The following is an 11908-nucleotide window of genomic DNA, read 5'->3' as shown; positions in this document are numbered from 1 at the left end:
GATGTGGCTAAGAAGTGGCTGAAATATGATCTTCACTGGGTCTCCAGACTTCTGGGTACAAATTAAGCTATACAAACTTTGAATGTTGGAGAAGGAGCAGACAGTCACTTTGGCTTACTCTACTATTAGAATCTTCCGTCCAAGCCTGGAAGAACAGCTCTATCTTGGTATTCAGGGAGTTTAGAAAAATTAACAGAATTTTGCAGAGAGTAAAGAACATCTTCTCTGTCATCCAAATGTAGTTTCCCAACTTATATTTTTTGGGAGGCAGCAGAAACCCTTTTTCATAAGAAAACGTTAAATTGAGCGGCTTTGGTTGAAGGAGACAGAAGCCAGAGAATTGCAGGCTTGGCTTAACTTGGTCTTCTCCATATTGCTCCTGAGGTCCCTGCAGGACCATAAGATTCCAAGAAAAACAGTCCTAAAGATTAGAAAGCATGTTTAGTATTCAAGATCCCTCTTTACAGCAACAGAAACTGTATCTAGCTGATCTAGGCAGAAAAGGCATTTATTTACTTTAATACTTTGAAGGATTTTGATTCTCTCTCAGGGAGACCTAGGGAAGGGGATCTGGGGGCTGCTTGTCAGAAACAAGCCTGAAATGATGCCCTGAAATTGACATGATGAGGATATTGCTGCTGCTGCTGAAACTGATGTTGCAGTGACCTGTTTCCACTGTTGCCCAAGAAAAGTTGTTTTTGGTGTCACGGCCACTGATAGCACAGAGAGTTCCCTGTGGCCTCAGGGTACCAGTGTGTCCAGTTCCCATTCAAAATCTAGGGCTGGAGCGTCTGATGTAAGAAGCCTCAATCTCAGGCTCTCATGCCCTTTCTCTAGCTCGAAGGGAGGCTGGGGAACCTGGGAAAAGGTGCTGCTTCCACCACAACTCAGGAGGGGATCCCCTGAGCACAGGGCCCAGGTCCAGACGCTGGAGAGCCAAGAGAAGGGACCAATGCATCTTAAACCTTGGGTTCACGTTCATCATTCTCAAACCTGGCTGCACAGATCAATTACCTGAGGAGCTTTGAGGACACTTGAAATGACAAAATACCACAGAGACTAATTGAATCTGAATCCCCAGAGGTGGGGCTCCGGCATCCAGGCACTGAGTTCAGTCTGTACTGGGGATTCTAATACCCAGTGACGAGAAAGCCACTGGCCACAATGGTCTCTCTTCCAGCTTTGCTATTTTTAGGATCCCATTACAACAAACCTAGTGCTCTTTCCACAACATATTGCATGTTTTACTTCTCAGGAAATCGAGTTTCTTACATTCAAATGGAGGAAAACACGGGAATAATCATTCCAATATTTGCTTTCCAGCATCCCCAAGTTTCGCAAGAGGAAACCTTTCTCCTCATTCTTAAGCTAGAAAAGTGGCTTTATATTCTCTCCCTGCTGCATGCACCCCTGGTGGGCTGCCCATGTATCTGGAACTGTCTCACCTGAGACTAGTCGTCCTACCGCACAAAGTGAGGAATGAAAAGGAGGGAGGAAAAGTCTCTGGCTTAACAAGGGAAGGCAGTATGGATTTTCTGGAACACGGTTATGTGCACTCCATTGCAGTCCAGTCCTTTTATTAATTTAACTGATACCATGTCAGGAACTGTGAGAGCCACTAGAGATATACACACAGATCCAACCATGGCTCAAACACACTGTTCCTTGTCCCCTTGGCATTTCAGCCTAATGAAGGAGATTTTTATAAATGCTTTGAAAGAAAAGATCTAAGTTATATCAGAAAATAACAAGCTGGAGGGGTCCAGGAAGACTTATGTGCAGGGACCATCCCTCTTCTGAAATTACTTTCAGGTATCGTTTGATGAGTTAATGTGGTCAGATCAGATCTGGAATGGAGCCACCAACTCTGTTCATGTTTTTCCTTAAGTCAAAGGCAATTTCTTTTCCTCTATTTGAAAACAAGAGATTAAACAACCAGATGGGCATTTGCTCAAATGGTTTGCTATTTATACTTTGAGGCGTATTGAGAAATACTGAATCCACTACAGAAAGCAAAACACACAACATTTGGCAAAACCAAAACCCCTTGAGGAAATTTCTCAGGAAGTGCTGGGGGCCATCTTTTTGAACTATGTTTGGTTAATATGACTATATCTTTGCTTTTGTAGTTAGCCTTATTAAATCATTTGTGGAACAAGGCACAGAATAAATAAAGATATTTATCTCCAGTTAATCACCTTCTACCTCATGAGGGAAGTCCTGTCTGACATGTTCTTCCTGGAATTGGTCAAATCTCTCTCTTTCAACACATGGGAAATGAGATCTCAGGCATTATTTCCTGGGCTTGGATTTTCAATTTGATGCTGCCTGTTGTGAAGGTGGCCTCTGATTGAGAGAACACTGCTTTAGTGTGAGCTACCAATTTTTGTAGCTTTTCTAAACCAAATTAAAAGAATAAGAGTGAACCCATCAACATAGAACTAGCTGCCACACCATCCCCAACAGGCAAGCCCACAGTAGGGATTGCTGACTTGCTTCCTACCCACCCCTTCTGGGCAACCGCTGGCAAGGATTTTACTGGGTGCGACATTGTGTCAGTAGCTCTGGACTCACATTGGCAGAAGCTACCTGGGTTGTAGACTGAAGCCAGTGCTTAACACCAGGAATCCTAGCTCAAGCACAAGCTTTCCACATACGAGCCCCCGACCATGGGCAATTCATTGTTCTAGGACACGGTGTTCTCACCTATAAAATGGACATGATCCCTTCCTATGTTAGTGACTTGAGGAAGTATTTCAGGAGCTCGTCTAAGATTATTGCAAATTATAACACACTTTACAAATATAAGGTAGGATTAGTGTATCTTTCTCTTCATTCCTTCACTAGTCTCCCCTTTCAGACTCACAGCAGTCTTGCAAAAAAAAAAATAAGAAGAAGAAGCCACACACCACCAACTCCACCCCACCCCTCCCAGCATCCACCAACTTTGTGCCTGAAGGTTTTCCATCAGCACATTTCTCCCACCATCGGAGTGCTCTTTCCCAGGTCTGAATTCTTTTCATCACCATAATTCATTTGAGATCTTGGTTCCCAAAGTTTTGTTTTTGTTTGTTTGTTTGTTTTGGAAAAGAAACCAGAACATCATAGCAAAACCTGAGAAAGAGAGGAAACCAAGGCAAGGTGGGAGGGAAGGAGGCTTTAAAACAGTAATTAGAGCTTTAAAATGAAATTATTTTCAGGTATCGTTTGATGAAGTTAATGTGGTCAGATCAGATATGGAATGGAGCCACCAACTCTCTTTCATGTTTTTCTTCAAGTCAAAGGCAATTTCTTTTTCTCTATTTAAAAACAGGAGATTAAACAACCAGATGGGCATTTGCTCAACTGGTTTGCTATGTATACTTTGAAACGTACTGGGAAGGTAGAGAAATACCAGTTTGGTGGACACATATAACAGAAAGCAAACTGACACACTTTTTAAAAATGTATAAGTTGATAATGATTGTTTGTTTATTTTTAAATTTACATGCAGTAAAATTCCCTCCTTGTGGCACTCCAAAAATACTCCCTTTTGCTGCTCCTTTGTGGTCTAACCCTCCCCTGACCTTGAACTCTGGCAATCACTGATAGGCTTTCGGTCCCTACCAGAATTTTAACATTGGAAATGAGAATTTCCTATCTGGGTGGTAAATGTGGTTTTCGTCTTATCTTAGTGTTGCCCTTGGTCGGGATTTTTGTTGTACTATAGCTCATAGTAACAAAGTTCAAAGAAGAGCTATGGTTTTCCAAGTATTCCTATCATTGTTTTGGCAAATGCTCTCCTGTCTGGATGCCAGAGAACGGTCCTGGGGGTGGGGATATATTGTGTTAGCAAAAATGAGCAAGATCTCACAGAAAGGCCATTTTCAGCACAGAATTGCAACCCTGGTTCAAAATTAGAATTGCTGCTCAGTGAGAAACAGCCTTTATTAAAGTAAGTACAAATTCTTTCAGGAGAATCCCAGGTTTGATATAACTTTAATTAAGTTTCTCAAAAGCTGGAGCTCATTTATTCTTCCCTCTGTCTGCCATCTAGGAGCAGTGTGAGGGCCCTGTATTCACTGAGACCTTGCTTTGAATTCTAATTCCAATTTGAGTTTTTATACATAATTTGGTTCTTTCTATGGCTTTTCTAAAATTATTTGCTTAAATATTATCAATATCTACCACCCCTCTCCCTCCATTTTCACTATGGAAATCTCTCTGGATAAGGCTATTACGGAGTTTGAGCTATCTCTTGGCAATACTAGATTGCAGTTAGTATTTTAAAACCAAATTGAACAAAATGAATTCCCTAAACAAATTAAATTACAATATACATTCATTTCTTACCCTGACTAGAGATAAAAAGGTGATACAATGAACCTTAGGATAAAGACTCCCGCAGCAATATTATAAAAAACAGATGAGCTTTTGTGTTTATTTGACTAGTGAAAGGCCCAAAACTTTTCTGTGAAAAATTTTAACCAACTTTGAAATACCATCCAGTGTTTCCTTTGGCATCCAAACTAAAAGTAGACTATAAAACAGAGCAGGCATTTGTGAGAGGGAAAAACCACTCTGTGGCCTTTTTTTGGGGGGTGGGGGTGGGGGCTGACGTTCCAGAGGCAAGATAACCCACATGTGTAGTCAGAATTCCCGAATGCATATTTCCCGAAGTTACCAAGTTACTTCCACATACCTTCACCATCTTTGACCTAATCTGCATTTCATTGTTGCTAGAAGTATACCAATGGAAGTAATTATTTGGACTAGTAGAATAGAGAGGGTTTATATGCACTTTATATACATTATACCTCATCCTTTAGTCATCTGTTTATTGACTGCAAATTTCACTTCACTGCACAAAATTGATACCTCTGAAATGCAACAGCAATTGTGTTCATGGGAGGCCACCTTCTAGCTACTTAAACTGGCTGACCCAATGTATCATATCTGATTATAGAAAATCCTGGGAAAGCAGCTAGCTCTTCAGGTGCTATCGGTATCAATAACAACTCTTAGAGGTCTATATAGAAAATGGTAAAAACAGACATTTATATATACGCTTTTTAATCAGCTATATTGATAAACAGATTAATTATTTTCTGTCTGAGGGCATATGGGTAATTTCTATGATCTCCTTGTTTTCCAAATAGTTAATGCATTATGATGATATAAGCGATGCTTAAAAATGGAAAATAGCTTTGAATTTAGGGAAGGAGTGGTATCAAAGAGTCAGAAAGTGAATTATACAAAGAGCCAAATTTCTGAGAAGTGGCATCCTGCTTCCAATGTGAGATATTAGCCATATTTCTGAATCACGGATTTAAACTCACGCAATCTTAGAATTTTAGAACTGGAAAGTCTGTGATTATCAGACTTTCATTCAGCATTTAATATGTTCTAGGTGTTTTGTTTTATACTTTTTTTTTTAAATTTAACTCTGACAATAAATTAATATAGTGACACTTGTGCTGGTCATTGTTTGTTTGCTGTCAGATCCATTTCTGCTCTGGTCCTTCCCCTGCTCTGTTCCATACTGCAGGGCATTGAACCCTGTAAGTCACACTGCCCGAGCTTTCTTGCCAAGTGGTTTTTCAGTTAGGTTTAGCAAGGGTAAAACTGGCAAAGATGAGAGGATAGGAAGAAGGAACGTGCTGGGTATTTCTGCCCAGTCCCTTCAGTCACCTTCAAGAGTGGCTGTGTCCCTTCCATTGTTCAAACTCTTACGAGGTATCCCAGGCTCCAGAGCTTTGATGAGGCCATGTTTCCTTACCCCTCCAGCCCCATGGGTGGGAGGAGCGTCCTGGTGGGTTGCCTCACCATCTCTGTTTGCCCTTTCACCTCTCCCAGTACAGTCACAATTAGTTCCCAAAATAAAACCTCTCTCTGGACCAGCTGACATGGCTTCTGCCGTTTGGACTGGAACCTGGCTAATGAAGCATTTTTATCTTCATCCTATAAATGAAGGAACTGAAGGTTACAGAAGTTTGTCTTATACATGAGAGATTACTCTATGCTAGATACTATGCTGAATACTTTATACACCGTATTTCATTTAATCCCCACAAAAATATTATGAGGTAGATATTATTATTCCTATTTCGCAGATAAGAAAATGAGGCTCAGGGAACATAATCTGCTGAATATCATACTAGTTAGTGGCAGACTTAGGAGTTATGCTGAGATGAGTCTCTAGATCACAGTAAGGGTACAAACAACTAAGATACTCTGGGAGATGGAACCACCTCTTCCAGAGTTTGATTGGTCAAATCTTTCTGGAAGTTTATGCCAGACTAGAGAAAGGACGCCTCTGTTACATTATAACAACTCGATCAGTTTACAAGAAGGTTCAAGGCCACCTCAGCTGCTTTGCCAATAACCACAGGACAAAAATCAGTAATGTGCTGCTAACTGTTTAACAGTCTGCCCTCCAGGAAAAAAAAAGAAAAGTCCTCATTCATAGCATCTGCCAATTTCCATAGTGTAAATATTCCCACCATTGCTGATTTCAAGCCACTAAATACACACACACACACATACACACACACACACACACACACACACGACTCATCTAGAATATATAAAGAAATCTTATAGAACTCAGTAAGAAAATAAACAAATAATGCAGCTTAAAAAATGGATGAAAAACTTTAACAGGTCTGTCATAAAAGTCTATACACCTTTTATGGCCCATGAGTACTTGAAAACAACTCAAAATCATTATTCACAGGAAAATGAAAATTAAAACCACAAAGAGATACTGCGGTAGACGCCCAGAAGGAATAAAGCAAAAGTGGCAATACCAAGAACTGACAATGTGAAGCAACTAATATCCTTGTATTTTGCTGGTGATTGTGGACATTTACATTTGGGTCCCATGGACATGTGTATCCTTTAAGTCTCTGGATGATGCACAGGCAAGTTTTCCCAGATGAGAGAACATTTTAGCCCAGCGTATACCTGAGCAAATGTCTTTGCAGCAAATGCCAGGGAAGTTTGGCTACCATTACCATTCTCTTAATAAAAATGTATCTTACATGAACCCTTAACCTTCACCAGTTCCCTAATTCAACATTAGACCTCTTCTTAGGATCACTGAGTCAATAACTGAGAGAATCTGTATAATGGATTCGGGCAAAGTTTGTTGGATGAATTGTATTATTTCATGTTTTTTGTTTGTTTGTTCATTTGTTTGTTTTTTGATAACTGTCCACTTCCTGATAATTTATCAGTTTCTAAATACTTCCCAACTTCTATTTTTGGAAGGGAATCTAGAACTTTCCAGTGACTTTTTAAATTTTTTTTATTATTAAATAAGAACTAAGTTCTAAGACTATTTCTTCTTTGCCTTATCTCATTACTTGTTCCTACTCTTAACATTTCATATAAGCTTTATATCTCTAGAATATCACTGGTTACTCTTCTGTAGCTTTTAACATGATTTGTCTACCCATCTACCCTCTGATCTGTCAACTAATCATTCCTCAAATATTTCTTCTGCATTACTTCATTTGGTTTGGCTCCTCTCAGACTGGGTATTTTGGGCCTTTTGTTCTGTTCTAAGTTAATTAAAACAAAACCATTAAAAACACCATGTTAAAATGCAATTGAAACAGCTATGCCATTAAAACAATAAGACATATGGCATTATTAGCAGTTGTTTGAGCTTAAGCCACTTACATTGATAAACTGTGGTTAATGACATTTTATGTAAAGGGGCTGTTTACCCAGAGATGATCTTCAGGTTATCATTTATGATTTACTGAGTCTTTGGATACAATGATTCTACTAGTTATGAATATATCTACTTTTTGTTTTAAAAACTCATAGTTAATTTATCTTTTTTAAAAGATGAAGACTAAGTATAATTTCAAGGAAACTTAACGATCATCTAGTCTACCTTCTTTCTCCATATTTATATACAGCTGGGTAGGAATGGAAAAGGGGAGAAGAAGTTTAGAGCAGTTACTTAATTTACCCAGTGTCATTTATTGAGTAAGAGGCTAAGCCTGTACAGCACTCAGGTCTCTTGGGCCTCTTTCTACACTTATAAGAAACTTAAGACAAATGTCCTGTTGAACATAAGATTCCTGATATCTATCATATTTGCCTGAAATTACCAGTCTAGTCAAGCTCTAAAATTTTATATACAGTAGTCCCCCTTATTTGCGGTTTCATTTTACACAGTTTCAGTTATCTGCAGTCAACCATTATCTGAAAATATTAAATGGAAAATTCCAGAAATAAACAATTCATAAGTTTTAAACTGCACACCATTCTGAGTAGCTTGATGAAATCTCACACCATCCCGCTCCATCCTGCCCAGGATGTGAATCATGTCTTTGTCCAGTGTATCCATGTTGCATATTGTACCCACTGGTTAGTCATCTATTTTACTATTACTAAGCCGTCTATTTTACTATTATAGTTGTTCATCTCTTGCTGTGTCTAATTTATAAACTGAACTTTATCATAGGTTGGTATGTATAGACAAAAACATAGTATATATGGGTTTCAGGCATCCACTGGAGTCTTGGAACGTATCCCCCATGGATAAGGGGGCCTACTGTACTATGATTTCAAACCTCCCTTCAAGACTACAGTTGAGTCAACCTATTGCTAAGTTTCAAATAAACCAGCACATTAAGTGAACTACTCAATTTGTATAACATAACTTCCCCCTCCCTTTCTTGTCAAGAAAAAATAAAATAAGACTCTTCTAACTATTTGAGTAAGATAATTTAACAATAGTGCCTATTTCATATACATATATGTTATGCTATGGGCATATAATTAAAGATACAAAGCCAGACCAATAAGAACAATGTTCAGAAGACTAGAGACCAGGGTAAAGGAAGATAGCTGAACGATGCTATGGACAACAAAATGGGTCCTTAGGATTTTGCTATTTATTCTTCTCTTTTGTTCATGTGTCCACTTTTTGGTATAGTAGATACAGAGCAATAAGAACAAACAAGGGAAACCCTTTACTTTTTGACCTGGCATGAATAGTATTACAGTCATCCCTAGGTATCTTGGGGCATTGGTTCCAAGACACCCTGGGGATACCAAAATCCACAAATGGTCAAAATAGCATATTATTATAGGCTATTATATATAATATGCTATTAAAGAACATATTATATAAAATAGCATATTAGTTGCATATAATCTATATTTGCATATAGGCTATAGCAGGGTATGCCTACATATCGCTTCATTCAAATGGTTTCAGCATAGTGCTTGGTGCATGGCAAATTCAAGTTTTGCTTTTATAACTTTCTGAGATTTTTTTTTTTCCCCAAATATTTTCAATCAGTGGTTGGTTGAATCTGCGAATGCGAAACCTACAGATACAAAGGGCCAATTGTATATCAATAGGTGATCGGAAGCATACAGAATTACTCCATTTTTAATTTATTCCAGTCTTTTCTGGAAAATAATCTTCATGTTGGAAAGTGATGAGAGATAATATAATGTAATTTAAAATATAAAAAATTCCATGGAGTTAAAAAAAAAGAAGAAGAAGAATTTGAATCCAGAATCTTTTCACATGAGTTATATGATCTTGTACAACTTATTTACTCTGAGTCTTGCTTGATGATATCAATAGTTCGATCCCCAGAGGGTTGGGAGTATTAAATGAGATAATGTATGGAATGCACTCTGACACAGTAAAAGCTTAATAAACGGTAGGTTAACAGAGGAAAGAAGCCCAAACAGGTAAGAGAATATCTAAGAATTCTAAATTAGACAATCTCCCAAGGCCTAGAAAAATCACATGCCAAAGCACTATAATAATTTATAAAAGCAATACTGATGTTGTTGCCAGTCACCTTCAAGCAGTCAGGGCAAATGATCGATCTGCTAGATCGTTGCTCCAATTTTCAAAAAAGAGGGTAAAAGAGAATTCTCAAAATTGAGTAATTCCAACCACCCAGCTAGATATTTTAATCCCCTTGGACATTAGGAATGCATTATGGATTATGAAACAGATATTCTATATGCAATTTTAAAAGGAAGATGTGATTGCTGAAACCAGCAGTCAAGCGAAAGTCATGATGAAAGCAACAAGAGTTCCTTTTTTTTTTTTTAAAGGGGCCAAAGACTAATCAAAGAAATGCCACAGACATAGTGTATCTTCATTTCAACAGGGCATGTGGCAAAAATGTCATGCAACTCTAATAGGTTAATGAGAATTATGAATATCCAGAAGCTATTAAACACGGTACTGTCCTAATTATTTAACCATAAAACCCATTTTTGTAGCACACTTAGCAACACTGGAAAGAACGTGGGTTGGACAGCACATTGTTGGAAAACACTAGTTCAGTCTAAACCCAACCGGAGCAGTCTACACTGTTTAAGCAGCCTTTGGGATATTGTGCTTATTTCAAAACCCCATTTTTTAAAGGAACCCTGACAAAGCAGAGTTTGCCCAAAGGAGCAGACCAGCATAATAGATCATATAAAGCTACACAGTGAAGGAAATAATTGGGAACTACTATGGACTATTTGTGTACCCTCAAAATTATATGCTGAAACCTTAACCCCCAATGTGACGGTATTAGGAGGTGGGGACCATTGGAAGAGGATTAAATCATGAGGGTACAGCCCTCATGAATAAGATTAAGTGCTTTTACAAAAGAGATTTCAGAGAGCTTTTCTGCCCCTTCCAACATGTGATGAAGCAGTGAGAAAATGGCTAAGAACAAGGAAACAGGCTCTCAGCAGACACGGAACCTGCTGGCACCTTGATTTCAGACTTCCCAGCCTCCAGAACTATGAAAACTAAATGTTTGTTGTTTAAGCCATCCAGTCTATGTTTTGTTTGTTTGTTTGTTTGTTTGTTTTTTAATAGTAGTCCGAATGGACTCAGAATTATGAAACTATGGAAGAGACACCTTTGGGAGTAGGGCTGTCCTATGAGCCAATTCCAAATTTTCAATGGGTGGTATATTAGGAAGGAATTCAAATCAGTCTGTTTAGTTTAAGCAATCAGACATAGGCGTACTACCTAAAAGTTATGGACGGAGGCAGATCTGGGCTGAATATAAAGAGTTGTGAAAGCACTGGCCTTGGAATTTGATGGACTAGAATGATATGCCCAGGCCTGCTAGTGCCCAATCATGAGTCCTTGAGCGAAGGACCCAACCTCTCAGAATCTCAGTTTTCTCATCTGTAATATAGGCAAGCTCACAGAGGTACTGCAAAGTGAAAATCCTAAAATACTAAATTTGAAACGATCCACAGAGTTCCTGGCACATAGTAAGTACTCAATAAATGGAATTATAGTTGTATTAAAAACACTTAGGGTTGCCCAATAATGAGAAGGATGAAGAACATCTGATGGTGGAGGGCATCTCAATAGTGCAAGTGATCAAGCACAATTTTAACCATTTAAAATAACAGAAAGCCTACTGTGGGGGAAGCACACATCAGAGGAAATAGTGGTGATTCAGTTCCGGTCTTTATGAGCTACCAATCATATGGGGATCAGCCGGGCAGATAATGGAACCAACCGCGCAAAAACTTCACTTCTTTAAAATGACTTCTTCTCTTCTTCCTTCTTGATTCAAACTGGCCTTGTCTAGTCTGATACCTAGCACTCTGACTCATTTCTTCTTTTCTGTCCTTACCCTTCCACCTTTTCACATACTGCATGTCCACTCCCTTAATCATTACGCCCTGAGGATATCGGATTCTGGTCAGCATCAGTCTTAGGAACAAAGCCTCAGGTCTGTTGATTACAGAAACAGAGTTTTGGTCAAACTAAAGATAACATCTTAATCTCAGTTGTATTTTAGCTCCAGACCCATGAAGGAGGAATGACCCTACTGGCCACATCCCCTCGAAACCACTCAGAATGACACCAGGACTCACATCAGGACCTGACGCAATCATCACTGCCTCCCACCCGAGC

The 11908-nt window shown here is 38.8% G+C and overlaps 1 protein-coding gene across 1 annotated transcript in view; it reads left to right on the top strand.

Annotated features, from left to right (window-relative positions):
* The first annotated feature begins 3847 nt into the window (after positions 1 to 3847).
* Positions 3848 to 11908, top strand: part of HNMT (histamine N-methyltransferase) — a 45977-nt gene continuing 37916 nt past the window's right edge. The window contains exon 1 of the mRNA XM_033113076.1: positions 3848 to 3934. The gene's annotated coding sequence lies outside the window, so the exon portion shown is untranslated. The remainder of the gene's footprint in view (positions 3935 to 11908) is intronic.

This window comes from Rhinolophus ferrumequinum, chromosome 8 (assembly GCF_004115265.2).
Source record: "Rhinolophus ferrumequinum isolate MPI-CBG mRhiFer1 chromosome 8, mRhiFer1_v1.p, whole genome shotgun sequence".
NCBI classification, from domain to species: Eukaryota; Metazoa; Chordata; class Mammalia; order Chiroptera; family Rhinolophidae; genus Rhinolophus; species Rhinolophus ferrumequinum.
The sequence above is the reverse complement of the archived record's forward strand: the minus strand, read 5'-3'. Positions and strand labels throughout refer to the sequence as shown.